A 17,194-nucleotide genomic window follows, 5' to 3' on the forward strand; every position below is an offset into this window, starting at 1 on the left:
ATTTAGATACAACAGAAACAACATGTGGTATTCTCAACTTCTCTTTTAACAGAACAGAGACATTTCAGAGGAAAGAATGGTGGGAAGTGTTATAGGAGGACGGGTTCATTTTTATGGCTGAAATGGAATAAATAAATGAATTCCATTTATTCCATTCCAGTCTTCACACTGAGCCTGTCCTCATATTGCTCCTCCACCAGCCTCCTCTGGTTTGTACGTGAAAGTATGCAGGTATTCATGTTGTTGTGGAGGCAAATTATATTTAAACAAAATACTTTTAAAAGGTACAAATGCAGCCGTAAAAATAAAATAAAATCAGATGTGAAAATGGTGCATTTCTAAGTTTTGTAGAAAAAATATGAAGTTAAAAAGTTCTATCTGATGACATCATCAAAAGTTGAATCATTTTAAAAGCAGTGATGTTTCAAACAGAATTTGATTGTCAGTGGTGTGGGGAGCAATAAAATGCCCTCTACTGGGCTAGAAACTCATTGCAGGTTTTGAAAATCACAGTTTTTAAAGAGTTTTTTTCTCATTTTTTTAAACTACAGATCATAGAAATGTGAAAGGTGCTGTTTTCAGAAATATATATACTGTTTTGGTGCTGGAGAGGATGAATATGAGGTTGAAAAGTGCAGGATTTGCCTTTTAACACTAGAATCAGTCCTGCTCCCTGCCTTTTAACACTAGAATCAGTTCTGCTCCCTGACTTTTAACACTAGAATCAGTTCTGCTCCCTGACTTTTAACACTAGAATCAGACCTGCTCCCTGACTTTTAACACTAGAATCAGACCTGCTCCCTGACTTTTAACACTAGAATCAGTCCTGCTCCCTGACTTTTAACACTAGAATCAGTCCTGCTCTCTGACTTTTAACACTAGAATCAGACCTGCTCCCTGACTTTTAACACTAGAATCAGACCTGCTCCCTGACTTTTAACACTAGAATCAGACCTGCTCCCTGACTTTTAACACTAGAATCAGTCCTGCTCCCTGACTTTTAACACTAGAATCAGTTCTGCTCCCTGACTTTTAACACTAGAATCAGTCCTGCTCTCTGACTTTTAACACTAGAATCAGTCCTGCTCCCTGACTTTTAACACTAGAATCAGACCTGCTCCCTGACTTTTAACACTAGAATCAGTTCTGCTCCCTGACTTTTAACACTAGAATCAGTCCTGCTCCCTGACTTTTAACACTAGAATCAGTCCTGCTCCCTGACTTTTAACACTAGAATCAGACCTGATCCCTGACTTTTCCTAAATGTTTGTATTTTACACTGCTCATTTGTCCGAATTTTGAAATCAAGAACAGAAAAAGAGCCTTTTGACCAGTTATTTCCCACCTACTACCTGCCCACCAAGACAATGTGCTGTTGGACCTTGGTACCCAGCCAGCCACTAATGAGTCTCCCTTTCCTCACTGAATAAATGGGCCGTAATTGTGCACCTTATATGATAATATAAGTTTTATTTAACTAGGCAAATCAGTTAAGAACAAATTCTTATTTTCAATGACGGCCTAGGAACAGTGGGTTAACTGCCTTGTTCAGGGGCAGAACGACAGATTTTTACCTTCTCAGCTCAGGGATTCAATCCAGCAACCTTTCAAGTACTGGCTCAACACTCTAACCACTAGGCTACCTGCCGCCTCTACACTCTAACCACTAGGCTACCTGCCGCCCCCTCCACTCTAACCACTAGGCTACCTGCCGCCTCTACACTCTAACCACTAGGCTACCTGCCGCCCTTCCACTCTAACCACTAGGCTACCTGCCGCCCCTCCACTCTAACCACTAGACTACCTGCCACCTCTACACTCTAACCACTAGGCTACCTGCCGCCCCTCAACTCTAACCACTAGGCTACCTGCCGCCCCTCCACTCTAACCACTAGGCTACCTGCCGCCTCTACACTCTAACCACTAGGCTACCTGCCGCCTCTACACTCTAACCACTAGGCTACCTGCCGCCCCTCCAATCTAACCACTAGGCTACCTGCCGCCTCTACACTCTAACCACTAGGCTACCTGCCGCCTCTACACTCTAACCACTAGGCTACCTGCCGCCCCTCCACTCTAACCACTAGGCTACCTGCCGCCCCTCCACTCTAACCACTAGGCTACCTGCCGCCCCTCCACTCTAACCACTAGGCTACCTGCCGCCTCTACACTCTAACCACTAGGCTACCTGCCGCCTCTACACTCTAACCACTAGGCTACCTGCCGCCCCTCCACTCTAACCACTAGGCTACCTGCCGCCCCTCCACTCTAACCACTAGGCTACCTGCCGCCGCTCCACTCTAACCACTAGGCTACCTGCCGCCTCTACACTCTAACCACTAGGCTACCTGCCGCCTCTACACTCTAACCACTAGGCTACCTGCCGCCCCTCCACTCTAACCACTAGGCTACCTGCCGCCCCTCCACTCTAACCACTAGGCTACCTGCCGCCCCTCCACTCTAACCACTAGGCTACCTGCCGCCCCTACACTCTAACCACTAGGCTACCTGCCGCCTCTACACTCTAACCGCAGGCTACCTGCCGTCCCTCCACTCTAACCACTAGGCTACCTGCTGCCCCTCCACTCTAACCACTAGGCTACCTGCCGCCTCTACACTCTAACCACTAGACTACCTGCCACCCCTCCACTCTAACCACTAGGCTACCTGCCGCCTCTACACTCTAACCACTAGGCTACCTGCCTCCTCTACACTCTAACCACTAGGCTACCTGCCGCCCCTCCACTCTAACCACTAGGCTACCTGCTGCCCCTCCACTCTAACCACTAGGCTACCTGCCGTCCCTCCACTCTAACCACTAGACTACCTGCCACCTCTACACTCTAACCACTAGGCTACCTGCCGTCCCTCCACTCTAACCACTAGGCTACCTGCCGTCCCTCCACTCTAACCACTAGGCTACCTGCCGCCCCTCCACTCTAACCACTAGGCTACCTGCCGCCCCTCCACTCTAACCACTAGGCTACCTGCCACCTCTACACTCTAACCACTAGGCTACCTGCCGCCTCTACACTCTAACCACTAGGCTACCTGCCGCCCCTCCACTCTAACCACTAGACTACCTGCCGCCCCTCCACTCTAACCACTAGACTACCTGCCACCCCTCCACTCTAACCACTAGGCTACCTGCCGCCTCTACACTCTAACCACTAGGCTACCTGCCTCCTCTACACTCTAACCACTAGGCTACCTGCCGCCCCTCCACTCTAACCACTAGGCTACCTGCTGCCCCTCCACTCTAACCACTAGGCTACCTGCAGTCCCTCCACTCTAACCACTAGACTACCTGCCACCTCTACACTCTAACCACTAGGCTACCTGCCGTCCCTCCACTCTAACCACTAGGCTACCTGCCGCCTCTACACTCTAACCACTAGGCTACCTGCCGCCCCTCCACTCTAACCACTAGGCTACCTGCCGCCCCTCCACTCTAACCACTAGGCTACCTGCCGCCTCTACACTCTAACCACTAGGCTACCTGCCGCCTCTACACTCTAACCACTAGGCTACCTGCCGCCCCTCCACTCTAACCACTAGACTACCTGCCGCCCCTCCACTCTAACCACTAGGCTACCTGCCGCCCCTCCACTCTAACCACTAGGCTACCTGCCGCCTCTACACTCTAACCACTAGGCTACCTGCCGCCTCTACACTCTAACCACTAGGCTACCTGCCGCCCCTCCACTCTAACCACTAGGCTACCTGCCGCCCCTCCACTCTAACCACTAGGCTACCTGCCGCCCCTCCACTCTAACCACTAGGCTACCTGCCGCCCCTCCACTCTAACCACTAGACTACCTGCCCGCCCCTACACTCTAACCACTAGGCTACCTGCCGCCTCTACACTCTAACCGCTAGGCTACCTGCCGTCCCTCCACTCTAACCACTAGGCTACCTGCCGCCCCTCCACTCTAACCACTAGGCTACCTGCCGCCTCTACACTCTAACCACTAGACTACCTGCCACCCCTCCACTCTAACCACTAGGCTACCTGCCGCCTCTACACTCTAACCACTAGGCTACCTGCCTCCTCTACACTCTAACCACTAGGCTACCTGCCGCCCCTCCACTCTAACCACTAGGCTACCTGCCGCCCCTCCACTCTAACCACTAGGCTACCTGCCGCCCCTCCAATCTAACCACTAGGCTACCTGCCGCCTCTACACTCTAACCACTAGGCTACCTGCCGCCTCTACACTCTAACCACTAGGCTACCTGCCGCCCCTCCACTCTAACCACTAGGCTACCTGCCGCCCCTCCACTCTAACCACTAGGCTACCTGCCACCCCTCCACTCTAACCACTAGGCTACCTGCCGTCCCTCCACTCTAACCACTAGGCTACCTGCCGCCTCTACACTCTAACCACTAGGCTACCTGCCACCCCTCCACTCTAACCACTAGGCTACCTGCCGCCCCTCCACTCTAACCACTAGGCTACCTGCCGCCTCTACACTCTAACCACTAGGCTACCTGCCGCCTCTACACTCTAACCACTAGGCTACCTGCCGCCCCTCCACTCTAACCACTAGGCTACCTGCCGCCCCTCCACTCTAACCACTAGGCTACCTGCCGCCGCTCCACTCTAACCACTAGGCTACCTGCCGCCTCTACACTCTAACCACTAGGCTACCTGCCGCCTCTACACTCTAACCACTAGGCTACCTGCCGCCCCTCCACTCTAACCACTAGACTACCTGCCGCCCCTCCACTCTAACCACTAGGCTACCTGCCGCCCCTCCACTCTAACCACTAGGCTACCTGCCGCCTCTACACTCTAACCACTAGGCTACCTGCCGCCTCTACACTCTAACCACTAGGCTACCTGCCGCCCCTCCACTCTAACCACTAGGCTACCTGCCGCCCCTCCACTCTAACCACTAGGCTACCTGCCGCCCCTCCACTCTAACCACTAGGCTACCTGCCGCCCCTCCACTCTAACCACTAGACTACCTGCCGCCCCTACACTCTAACCACTAGGCTACCTGCCGCCTCTACACTCTAACCGCTAGGCTACCTGCCGTCCCTCCACTCTAACCACTAGGCTACCTGCCGCCCCTCCACTCTAACCACTAGGCTACCTGCCGCCTCTACACTCTAACCACTAGACTACCTGCCACCCCTCCACTCTAACCACTAGGCTACCTGCCGCCTCTACACTCTAACCACTAGGCTACCTGCCTCCTCTACACTCTAACCACTAGGCTACCTGCCGCCCCTCCACTCTAACCACTAGGCTACCTGCCGCCCCTCCACTCTAACCACTAGGCTACCTGCCGCCCCTCCAATCTAACCACTAGGCTACCTGCCGCCTCTACACTCTAACCACTAGGCTACCTGCCGCCTCTACACTCTAACCACTAGGCTACCTGCCGCCCCTCCACTCTAACCACTAGGCTACCTGCCGCCCCTCCACTCTAACCACTAGGCTACCTGCCACCCCTCCACTCTAACCACTAGGCTACCTGCCGTCCCTCCACTCTAACCACTAGGCTACCTGCCGCCTCTACACTCTAACCACTAGGCTACCTGCCACCCCTCCACTCTAACCACTAGGCTACCTGCCACCCCTCCACTCTAACCACTAGGCTACCTGCCGCCTCTACACTCTAACCACTAGGCTACCTGCCTCCCCTCCACTCTAACCACTAGGCTACCTGCCGCCCCTCCACTCTAACCACTAGGCTACCTGCCGCCTCTACACTCTAACCACTAGGCTACCTGCCGCCCCTCCACTCTAACCACTAGGCTACCTGCCGCCTCTACACTCTAACCACTAGGCTACCTGCCGCCCCTCCACTCTAACCACTAGGCTACCTGCCGCCTCTACACTCTAACCACTAGGCTACCTGCCCCCCCCTCCACTCTAACCACTAGGCTACCTGCCCCCCCTCCACTCTAACCACTAGGCTACCTGCCGCCCCTCCACTCTAACCACTAGGCTACCTGCCGCCCCTCCACTCTAACCACTAGGCTACCTGCCGCCCCTCCACTCTAACCACTAGGCTACCTGCCGCCTCTACACTCTAACCACTAGGCTACCTGCCCCCCCCTCCACTCTAACCACTAGGCTACCTGCCCCCCCTCCACTCTAACCACTAGGCTACCTGCCGCCCCTCCACTCTAACCACTAGGCTACCTGCCGTCCCTCCACTCTAACCACTAGGCTACCTGCCGTCCCTCCACTCTAACCACTAGGTTACCTGTCGTCCCCAAATGAGGCCTAACTGAATGATAAGAAGGATGAAGGGGTTGATTTAATGTAGAAAGACAATAGTGTAATGATGAGTTTGTGTTATGCCTATTTATCAGCAGCAAATCATTTGACCACACCCCTTGTGGGTTAATAATATTCTCTTTTATGTTTTACTTTCCACAAATCAACTGTTGTGGGTCTGTTTTATTGACAGTAACTCTAACACTAATCACATGTATTGTAAGGAAATGAACACATGCTATGAGTTACAGTAGGCCTTTAGAGTGATGTAAAACATGTCCTGGACTCTGTCCAAGTTGATGAGCGGGAAACAAACAATAGCAGTCAACCTTCACAGCCGGCCCATCGACACTACTCCTAAACTGTACCAAAACTAATTTCACACATGATAAGAGTTATCCTGATCAGCTGGCCCATCGACACTACTCCTAAACTGTACCAAAACTAATTTCACACATGATAAGAGTTATCCTGATCAGCTTGCCCATCGACACTACTCCTAAACTATAGCACAACTAATTTCACACATGATAAGAGTTATCCTGATCAGCTGGCCCATCGATACTACTCCTAAACTATACCACAACTAATTTCACACATGATAAGAGTTATCCTGATCAGCTGGCCCATCGACACTACTCCTAAACTGTACCAAAACTAATTTCACACATGATAAGAGTTATCCTGATCAGCTGGCCCATCGACACTACTCCTAAACTATACCAAAACTAATTTCACACATGATAAGAGTTATCCTGATCAGCTGGCCCATCGACACTACTCCTAAACTATACCACAACTAATTTCACACATGATAAGAGTTATCCTGATCAGCTGGCCCATCGACACTACTCCTAAACTGTACCAAAACTAATTTCACACATGATAAGAGTTATCCTGATCAGCTTGCCCATCGACACTACTCCTAAACTATAGCACAACTAATTTCACACATGATAAGAGTTATCCTGATCAGCTGGCCCATCGATACTACTCCTAAACTATACCAAAACTAATTTCACACATGATAAGAGTTATCCTGATCAGCTGACCCATCGACACTACTCCTAAACTATACCAAAACTAATTTCACACATGATAAGAGTTATCCTGATCAGCTGGCCCATCGACACTACTCCTAAACTGTACCAAAACTAATTTCACACATTATAAGAGTTATCCTGATCAGCTGGCCCATCGACACTACTCCTAAACTGTACCAAAACTAATTTCACACATGATAAGAGTTATCCTGATCAGCTGGCCCATCGACACTACTCCTAAACTATACCAAAACTAATTTCACACATGAAAATAGTTAGCCTGTAGACAAGGTTACGTTTACAATAATCTGATGAGTGACAATATTAGGCCTATCAGTTGTCATATTGAACATGAAGAGATGGGAGCATCTTGTAATTGACAGATGCAGTGAAAGGAGCATCTCTTTATCAAATCCTCCTTCAGAGTCACATGCAGGTAAAACATTGTGATTTCTATATAATACTGTATCTGAAAGAGCAGATTCTGCAGGTAAAACATTGTGTTTCTATATAGTACTGTATCTGAAAGAGCAGATTCTGCAGGTAAAACATTGTGATTTCTATATAGTACTGTATCTGAAAGAGCAGATTCTGCAGGTAAAACATTGTGATTTCTATATAGTACTGTATCTGAAAGAGCAGATTCTGCAGGTTAAACATTGTGATTTCTATATAGTACTGTATCTGAAAGAGCAGATTCTGCAGTTTCCTTGACACTTACCTTTATCAAATAACTCTCAACATTCAAGAGGTGCAGCTTTATTTCCAAAGTTCCATTTTTCTTCAACAATATCCGTGTTGTCCATGTTTTAATCACATGACCACTCCAGCAGCAGCATTGATCTGGCGACTAAGCAAAAACTAGTAACACAATCAAATTAAAATCTGCTATTCTGTCGTCAATGGATGAACGGCCAATAGAAACCAGATAGAAACTGATAGTGGTGCATGTGACTTCAGTTCTGGTTAGCCACAGATGTCCAAACCAACTTGCTCAAGGTCTTTCCATGACTGGGGAAAGATGAAACCAGGCCAGCGGGTGACTGTCTGAGACTGTCTGAGACTGTGGTTTTGAGTCACGTGGAGCCTTACATGGGCAAATGCAGAAATGTGACCATGGACAGCTTCTACACATCAATTTCCCTCAGACAAGTTGATTGCGAAGAAGACTAGCCTGCTATGAACAGTGAACACACAAAGAAGACTAGCCTGCTATCAGACACCAACCAGTATCCCTTTATGATCTAGCCAGGTCATTACAGTATATACAGTATCTCTACCATATACAGACACCAACTAGTATCCCCTTTATGATCTAGCCAGGTCATTACAGTATATACAGTATCTCTACCATATACAGACACCAACTACTATCCCCTTTATGATCTAGCCAGGTCATTACAGTATATACAGTATCTCTACCATATACAGACACCAACTAGTATCCCCTTTATGATCTAGCCAGGTCAATACAGTATATACAGTATCTCTACCATATACAGACACCAACTAGTATCCCCTTTATGATCTAGCCAGGTCATTACAGTATATACAGTATCTCTACCATATACAGACACCAACTAGTATCCCCTTTATGATCTAGCCAGGTCATTACAGTATATACAGTATCTCTACCATATACAGACACCAACTAGTATCCCCTTTATGATCTAGCCAGGTCATTACAGTATATACAGTATCTCTACCATATACAGACACCAACTAGTATCCCCTTTATGATCTAGCCAGGTCATTATAGTATATACAGTATCTCTACCATATACAGACACCAACTAGTATCCCCTTTATGATCTAGCCAGGTCATTACAGTATATACAGTATCTCTACCATATACAGACACCAACTAGTATCCCCTTTATGATCTAGCCAGGCCATTACAGTATATACAGTATCTCTACCATATACAGACATTTACAGACAACAACTAGTATCCCCTTTATGATCTAGCCAGGTCATTACAGTATCTCTACCATATACAGACACCAATTAGTATCCCCTTTATGATCTAGCCAGGTCATTACAGTATATACAGTATCTCTACCATATACAGACACCAACTAGTATCCCCTTTATGATCTAGCCAGGTCATTACAGTATATACAGTATCTCTACCATATACAGACACCAACTAGTATCCCCTTTATGATCTAGCCAGGTCATTACAGTATATACAGTATCTCTACCATATACAGACACCAACTAGTATCCCCTTTATGATCTAGCCAGGTCATTACAGTATATACAGTATCTCTACCATATACAGACACCAACTAGTATCCCCTTTATGATCTAGCCAGGTCATTACAGTATATACAGTATCTCTACCATATACAGACACCAACTAGTATCCCCTTTATGATCTAGCCAGGCCATTACAGTATATACAGTATCTCTACCATATACAGACAACAACTAGTATCCCCTTTATGATCTAGCCAGGTCATTACAGTATATACAGTATCTCTACCATATACAGACCGTCTTCCATCTGCCAGACACCAAATAGTATCCCCTTTATTATATTACATTCATATTATTACTTTTAGATGGCAAGACTGTAAAATGAGGTACTTGCAGCTGGGCTGTTGCAGTGTTCTACAATGTGCTCGACATGGCTGCTATCAACACGTGGTGTACAAGCAATGCCTTGACAAGACAGTCAGCAGGAGAGATTTCATGATGGATCTGGCATGTGAGCTTTGTGAGAACCACATGAACGCAGAGAAAGAAGCTACAGTCACCAAGCAGGAAGCAGGTCCTGTTCTCTCTCTTCCCCCAGGCACCACATCTCCCTCGGGGGAGAAAGAAGCTACAGTCACCAAGCAGGCAGCAGGTCCTGCTCTCCCTTTTCCCCAAGGCACCACATCTCCCTCGGGGGAGAAAGAAGCTACAGTCACCAAGCAGGAAGCAGGTCCTGTTCTCCCTCTTCCCCCAGGCACCACATCTCCCTCGGGGGAGAAAGAAGCTACAGTCACCAAGCAGGAAGCAGGTCCTGCTCTCCCTTTTCCCCCAGGCACCACATCTCCCTCGGGGGAGAAAGAAGCTACAGTCACCAAGCAGGCAGCAGGTCCTGTTCTCCCTTTCCCCCAGGCACCACATCTCCCTCGGGGGAGAAAGAAGCTACAGTCACCAAGCAGGAAGCAGGTCCTGTTCTCCCTTTTCCCCCAGGCACCACATCTCCCTCGGGGGAGAAAGAAGCTACAGTCACCAAGCAGGAAGCAGGTCCTGCTCTCCCTCTTCCCCCCAGGCACCACATCTCCCTCGGGGGAGAAAGAAGCTACAGTCACCAAGCAGGAAGCAGGTCCTGCTCTCCCTCTTCCCCCAGGCACCACATCTCCCTCGGGGGAGAAAGAAGCTACAGTCACCAAGCAGGAAGCAGGTCCTGCTCTCCCTCTTCCCCCCAGGCACCACATCTCCCTCGGGGGAGAAAGAAGCTACAGTCACCAAGCAGGAAGCAGGTCCTGCTCTCCCTCTTCCCCCAGGCACCACATCTCCCTCGGGGGAGAAAGAAGACACAATGTCAAGTCGGCAGGTGCCCACCGAACAAGGCCAATGAAAACCGATTAGATTTGTTTGTGGACGCGAAGCATAAAGAGAAGATGGGATTGATTCACGTGTAAAGGCGCGGTACAGTGTCTGATACAATCAACAAATTATTGTTTTAATATCTTGTCATCAATATATTTCCACAAATATGTATTTATGAAATTCATCTTTTACAATTGTTCACTGGTGCTTTTGATTAGGAATACAGCAAATCGTTTCACCAGCGGACCTGGCTGGTTTTATTATTATTATAGATCTTTTTGTTTCTAATTTGTCAAAAGAAACTGTAAATTGACTTTATTAATTACTATAACTCCATTACTAATCGAATCTACAAATACAGTTGATCAAATGGATTACGCTGTAGTGTTTTATTGTCAAGGAAATAGGCTGTAGGACAATTTTATTTTCTACTTTGTAGAATTAACAATTGTTGTTATTTTATTTATATATTTCCACTAATATTTCTTCATGTAATTTATCCTTTACAATAGTTTATACACTATGTATCAAGTGTTTATTTAACAAACCATGTTTTCACACCTTGCTGGTTGATATGCATCTGATGCTTATGCTAATGTGGACGCCTGGCAACTTTCTCTAGCGGGGACGTATATGCTGATAGACCAGGTGGTTCTAGTGTTAAGGACTGGTAGATGGGTGTTCTGATAGGCTGATAGACCAGGTGGTTCTAGTGTTAAGGACTGGTAGATGGGTGTTCTGATAGGCTGATAGACCAGGTGGTTCTAGTGTTAATTAAGTACTGGTAGATGGGTGTTCTGATAGGCTGAAAGACCAGGTGGTTCTAGTGTTAAGGACTGGTAGATGGGTGTTCTGATAGGCTGATAGACCAGGTGGTTCTAGTGTTAATTAATGACTGGTAGATGGGTGTTCTGATAGACCAGGTGGTTCTAGTGTTAAGGACTGGTAGATGGGTGTTCTGATAGGCTGAAAGACCAGGTGGTTCTAGTGTTAATTAATGACTGGTAGATGGGTGTTCTGATAGGCTGATAGACCAGGTGGTTCTAGTGTTAAGGACTGGTAGATGGGTGTTCTGATAGGCTGATAGACCAGGTGGATCTAGTGTTAAGTACTGGTAGATGGGTGTTCTGATAGGCTGATAGACCAGGTGGTTCTAGTGTTAAGGACTGGTAGATGGGTGTTCTGATAGGCTGATAGACCAGGTGGTTCTAGTGTTAATTAAGTACTGGTAGATGGGTGTTCTGATAGGCTGATAGACCAGGTGGTTCTAGTGATAAGGACTGGTAGATGGGTGTTCTGATAGGCTGATAGACCAGGTGGTTCTAGTGTTAATTAATGACTGGTAGATGGGTGTTCTGATAGGCTGATAGACCAGGTGGTTCTAGTGATAAGGACTGGTAGATGGGTGTTCTGATAGGCTAATAGACCAGGTGGTTCTAGTGTTAAGGACTGGTAGATGGGTGTTCTGATAGGCTGATAGACCAGGTGGTTCTAGTGATAAGGACTGGTAGATGGGTGTTCTGATAGGCTGATAGACCAGGTGGTTCTAGTGTTAATTAATGACTGGTAGATGGGTGTTCTGATAGGCTGAAAGACCAGGTGGTTCTAGTGTTAAGGACTGGTAGATGGGTGTTCTGATAGGGTGATAGACCAGGTGGTTCTTGTGTTAATGACTGGTAGATGGGTGTTCTGATAGGCTGATAGACCAAGTGGTTCTAGTGTTAATGACTGGTAGATGGGTGTTCTGATAGACCAGGTGGTTCTAGTGTTAAGGACTGGTAGATGGGTGTTCTGATAGGCTGATAGACCAGGTGGTTCTAGTGTTAATTAATGACTGGTAGATGGGTGTTCTGATAGGCTGATAGACCAGGTGGTTCTAGTGTTAAGGACTGGTAGATGGGTGTTGACCATTCACTCATGCTGACCGGCTCCAGTACTTTGTTCTTGACTAAAGCCTCCAAGTCAGCCTCCACTTTTGGTCTGATAGCAGAAGATACAGGTCCTGCTTTCAGAACCTTTGGTTTGCTGTCTGGCTTAATGCCAAGCTTCCCTGTGATGTCGTTCATACAACCCTGCTGTCTATTAAATCCATCTGTTTCTTTAAGATGGCAGGTAGGTCTGTGTTTCCACGTGTCATTGTCTGCACTGATGGCCAGTCCAGTGTGATTTTCTCCAACTATGAACATCCCAGTAGTGACGCATAGTCTCCTTTCAGGAGGTAGAGTGGCAGCTTTCAGTTTGTCTGTATACCTGAACTGTGACATCAGTGATGTCTCTCAAGGTGACAGATTCACCTGTGTAAGTCTTTAACACGAGGTGCGCTGGTTGAAGTGATTTCCTGGTCTGATGAGTCACTCACCTCAGTGTTCTCTTACTCAACAGTGTGAACATGTTTCTTGTTTCCCGTTTTGCATTTTCTGTTCTCTTTTTGTTTGTAGAGGATTTGTCAAGTGTGTATTTTTTTACCACAGGCTGGACAATCCATGTCCTTACACCAGCATGTAGAATCCTGACATCCCTTTATACCACAGGCTGGACAATCCATGTCCTTACACCAGCATGTAGAATCCTGACATCCCTTTATACCACAGGCTGCGCAATCCATGTCCTTACACCAGCATGTAGAATCCTGACATCCCTTTATACCACAGGCTGGACAATCCATGTCCTTACACCAGCATGTAGAATCCTGACATCCCTTTATACCACAGGCTGGACAATCCATGTCCTTACACCAGCATGTAGAATCCTGACATCCCTTTATACCACAGGCTGGACAATCCATGTCCTTACACCAGCATGTAGAATCCTGACATCCCTTTATACCACAGGCTGGACAATCCATGTCCTTACACCAGCATGTAGAATCCTGACATCCCTTTATACCACAGGCTGGGCAATCCATGTCCTTACACCAGCATGTAGAATCCTGACATCCCTTTATACCACAGGCTGGACAATCCATGTCCTTACACCAGCATGTAGAATCCTGACATCCCTTTATACCACAGGCTGGACAATCCATGTCCTTACACCAGCATGTAGAATCCTGACATCCCTTTATACCACAGGCTGGACAATCCATGTCCTTACACCAGCATGTAGAATCCTGACATCCCTTTATACCACAGGCTGGACAATCCATGTCCTTACACCAGCATGTAGAATCCTGACATCCCTTTATACCACAGGCTGGACAATCCATGTCCTTACACCAGCATGTAGAATCCTGACATCCCTTTATACCACAGGCTGGACAATCCATGTCCTTACACCAGCATGTAGAATCCTGACACCCCTTTATACCACAGGCTGGACAATCCATGTCCTTACACCAGCATGTAGAATCCTGACATCCCTTTATACCACAGGCTGGACAATCCATGTCCTTACACCAGCATGTAGAATCCTGACATCCCTTTATACCACAGGCTGGACAATCCATGTCCTTACACCAACATGTAGAATCCTGACATCCCTTTATACCACAGGCTGGACAATCCATGTCCTTACACCAGCATGTAGAATCCTGACACCCCTTTATACCACAGGCTGGACAATCCATGTCCTTACACCAGCATGTAGAATCCTGACATCCCTTTATACCACAGGCTGGACAATCCATGTCCTTACACCAGCATGTAGAATCCTGACATCCCTTTATACCACAGGCTGGACAATCCATGTCCTTACACCAGCATGTAGAATCCTGACATCCCTTTATACCACAGGCTGGACAATCCATGTCCTTACACCAGCATGTAGAATCCTGACATCCCTTTATACCACAGGCTGGACAATCCATGTCCTTACACCAGCATGTAGAATCCTGACATCCCTTTATACCACAGGCTGGACAATCCATGTCCTTACACCAGCATGTAGAATCCTGACATCCCTTTATACCACAGGCTGGACAATCCATGTCCTTACACCAGCATGTAGAATCCTGACACCCCTTTATACCACAGGCTGGACAATGCATGTCCTTACACCAGCATGTAGAATCCTGACATCCCTTTATACCACAGGCTGGACAATCCATGTCCTTACACCAGCATGTAGAATCCTGACATCCCTTTATACCACAGGCTGGACAATCCATGTCCTTACACCAGCATGTAGAATCCTGACATCCCTTTATACCACAGGCTGGGCAATCCATGTCCTTACACCAGCATGTAGAATCCTGACATCCCTTTATACCACAGGCTGGACAATCCATGTCCTTACACCAGCATGTAGAATCCTGACATCCCTTTATACCACAGGCTGGACAATCCATGTCCTTACACCAGCATGTAGAATCCTGACATCCCTTTATACCACAGGCTGGACAATCCATGTCCTTACACCAGCATGTAGAATCCTGACATCCCTTTATACCACAGGCTGGACAATCCATGTCCTTACACCAGCATGTAGAATCCTGACATCCCTTTATAGCACAGGCTGGACAATCCATGTCCTTACATATATATCAGAACAAATAGCAGCAGGAATGGTTATACAGCTAGAGATACAATACTGTTAATATATATATCAGAATAAATATCAGCAGGAATGGTTATACAGCTAGAGACACAATACTGTTAAAATATATATCAGAACTAATAGCAGCAGGAATGGTTATACAGCTGGAGACACAATACTGTTAAAATATATATCAGAACAAATATCAGCAGGAATGGTTATAAAGCTAGAGACACAATACTGTTAAAATATATATCAGAACAAATAGCAGCAGGAATGGTTATACAGCTAAAGGCAAAATACTGTCAAAAAATATATATCAGAACAAATAGCAGCAGGAATGGTTATACAGCTAGAGACATAATACTGTTAAAATATACACACACTGCTCAAAAAAATAAAGGGAACACTTAAACAACACATCCTAGATCTGAATGAAAGAAATAATCTTATTAAATACTTTTTTCTTTACATAGTTGAATGTGCTGACAACAAAATCACACAAAAATAATCAATGGAAATCCAATTTATCAACCCATGGAGGTATGGATTTGGAGTCACACTCAAAATTAAAGTGGAAAACCACACTACAGGCTGATCCAACTTTGATGTAATGTCCTTAAAACAAGTCAAAATGAGGCTCAGTAGTGTGTGTGGCCTCCACGTGCCTGTATGACCTCCCTACAACGCCTGGGCATGCTCCTGATGAGGTGGCGGATGGTCTCCTGAGGGATCTCCTCCCAGACCTGGACTAAAGCATCCGCCAACTCCTGGACAGTCTGTGGTGCAACGTGGCGTTGGTGGATGGAGGGAAACATAATGTCCCAGATGTGCTCAATTGGATTCAGGTCTCCCACCCTCCATCCCCTCCTGGGACCACCCCAACCCCTCCTGGGACCACCCCAACCCACCCTCCAACCCCTCCTGGGACCACCCCAACCCCTCCTGGGACCACCCCAACCCACCCTCCAACCCCTCCTGGGACCACCCCAACCCCTCCTGGGACCACCCCACCCTCCAACCCCTCCTGGGACCACCCCAACCCACCCACCATCCCCTCCTGGGACCACCTCAACCCACCCTCCATCCCCTCCTGGGACCACCCCAACCCACCCAACATCCCCTCCTGGGACCACCCCAACCCACCCTCCATCCCCTCCTGGGACCACCCCAACCCACCCTCCATCCCCTCATGGGACCACCCCACCCCAACCCACCATCCATCCCCTCCTGGGACCACCCCAACCCACCCTCCAACCCCTCCTGGGACCACCCCAACCCACCCTCCATCCCCTCATGGGACCACCCCAATTCACCCTCCATCCCCTCCTGGGACCACCCCAACCCACCCTCCATCCCCTCATGGGACCACCCCAACCCACCACCCCAACCCACCCACCAACCCCTCCTGGGACCACCCCAACCCACCCAACCTGATCGCTATGAAATAAAATACAAAATCAGTAAAAAATCAGTAAGGCCACATTTGCACTAAAATTATAATGAACGTCAATCAGTTGGGTAAAAAACTAACTTGTATAGTTTCAGCTGCAGATAACCAGCTGTCAATTGTTTTATAAATGATATCTATAAAAGTGCTGATCCAATGAGGTGTGGTGGTAGACATCTTAGGTCCAACATCTGTTTAGCTGCTGTCAAACCTGACAACATTAAAGCTATTTTCTGTAATGATAGTGGTGAATTATCATTAAGTGATAACAGTTTGGGGGAACAAGGTATGATGATATCCACTACAGCAGATAAGACAGAGGGTACCTCTTTCCAAAACATGTCCCCTGGTCACTCCCAGTACATCTGATTAAAGGAGGCCAAGGCACCTTGATTACATAGATCACACAGAGGAGAGGTTCTGATTTTCATTACATGATGTTT

General features: G+C 47.5%; 1 protein-coding gene across 1 annotated transcript in view; it reads right to left on the reverse strand.

Moving 5' to 3' along the window:
- Positions 1–8,278, reverse strand: part of LOC145867240 (NLR family CARD domain-containing protein 3-like) — a 36,662-nt gene extending 28,384 nt beyond the window's left edge. The window contains exon 1 of the mRNA XM_082971315.1: positions 8,001–8,278. The gene's annotated coding sequence lies outside the window, so the exon portion shown is untranslated. The remainder of the gene's footprint in view (positions 1–8,000) is intronic.
- Between the last annotated feature and the right edge of the window lie 8,916 nt (positions 8,279–17,194).

This window comes from Salmo salar, unplaced genomic scaffold (assembly GCF_965601325.2).
Source record: "Salmo salar unplaced genomic scaffold, fSalSal1 ptg000257l, whole genome shotgun sequence".
NCBI classification, from domain to species: domain Eukaryota; kingdom Metazoa; phylum Chordata; class Actinopteri; order Salmoniformes; family Salmonidae; genus Salmo; species Salmo salar.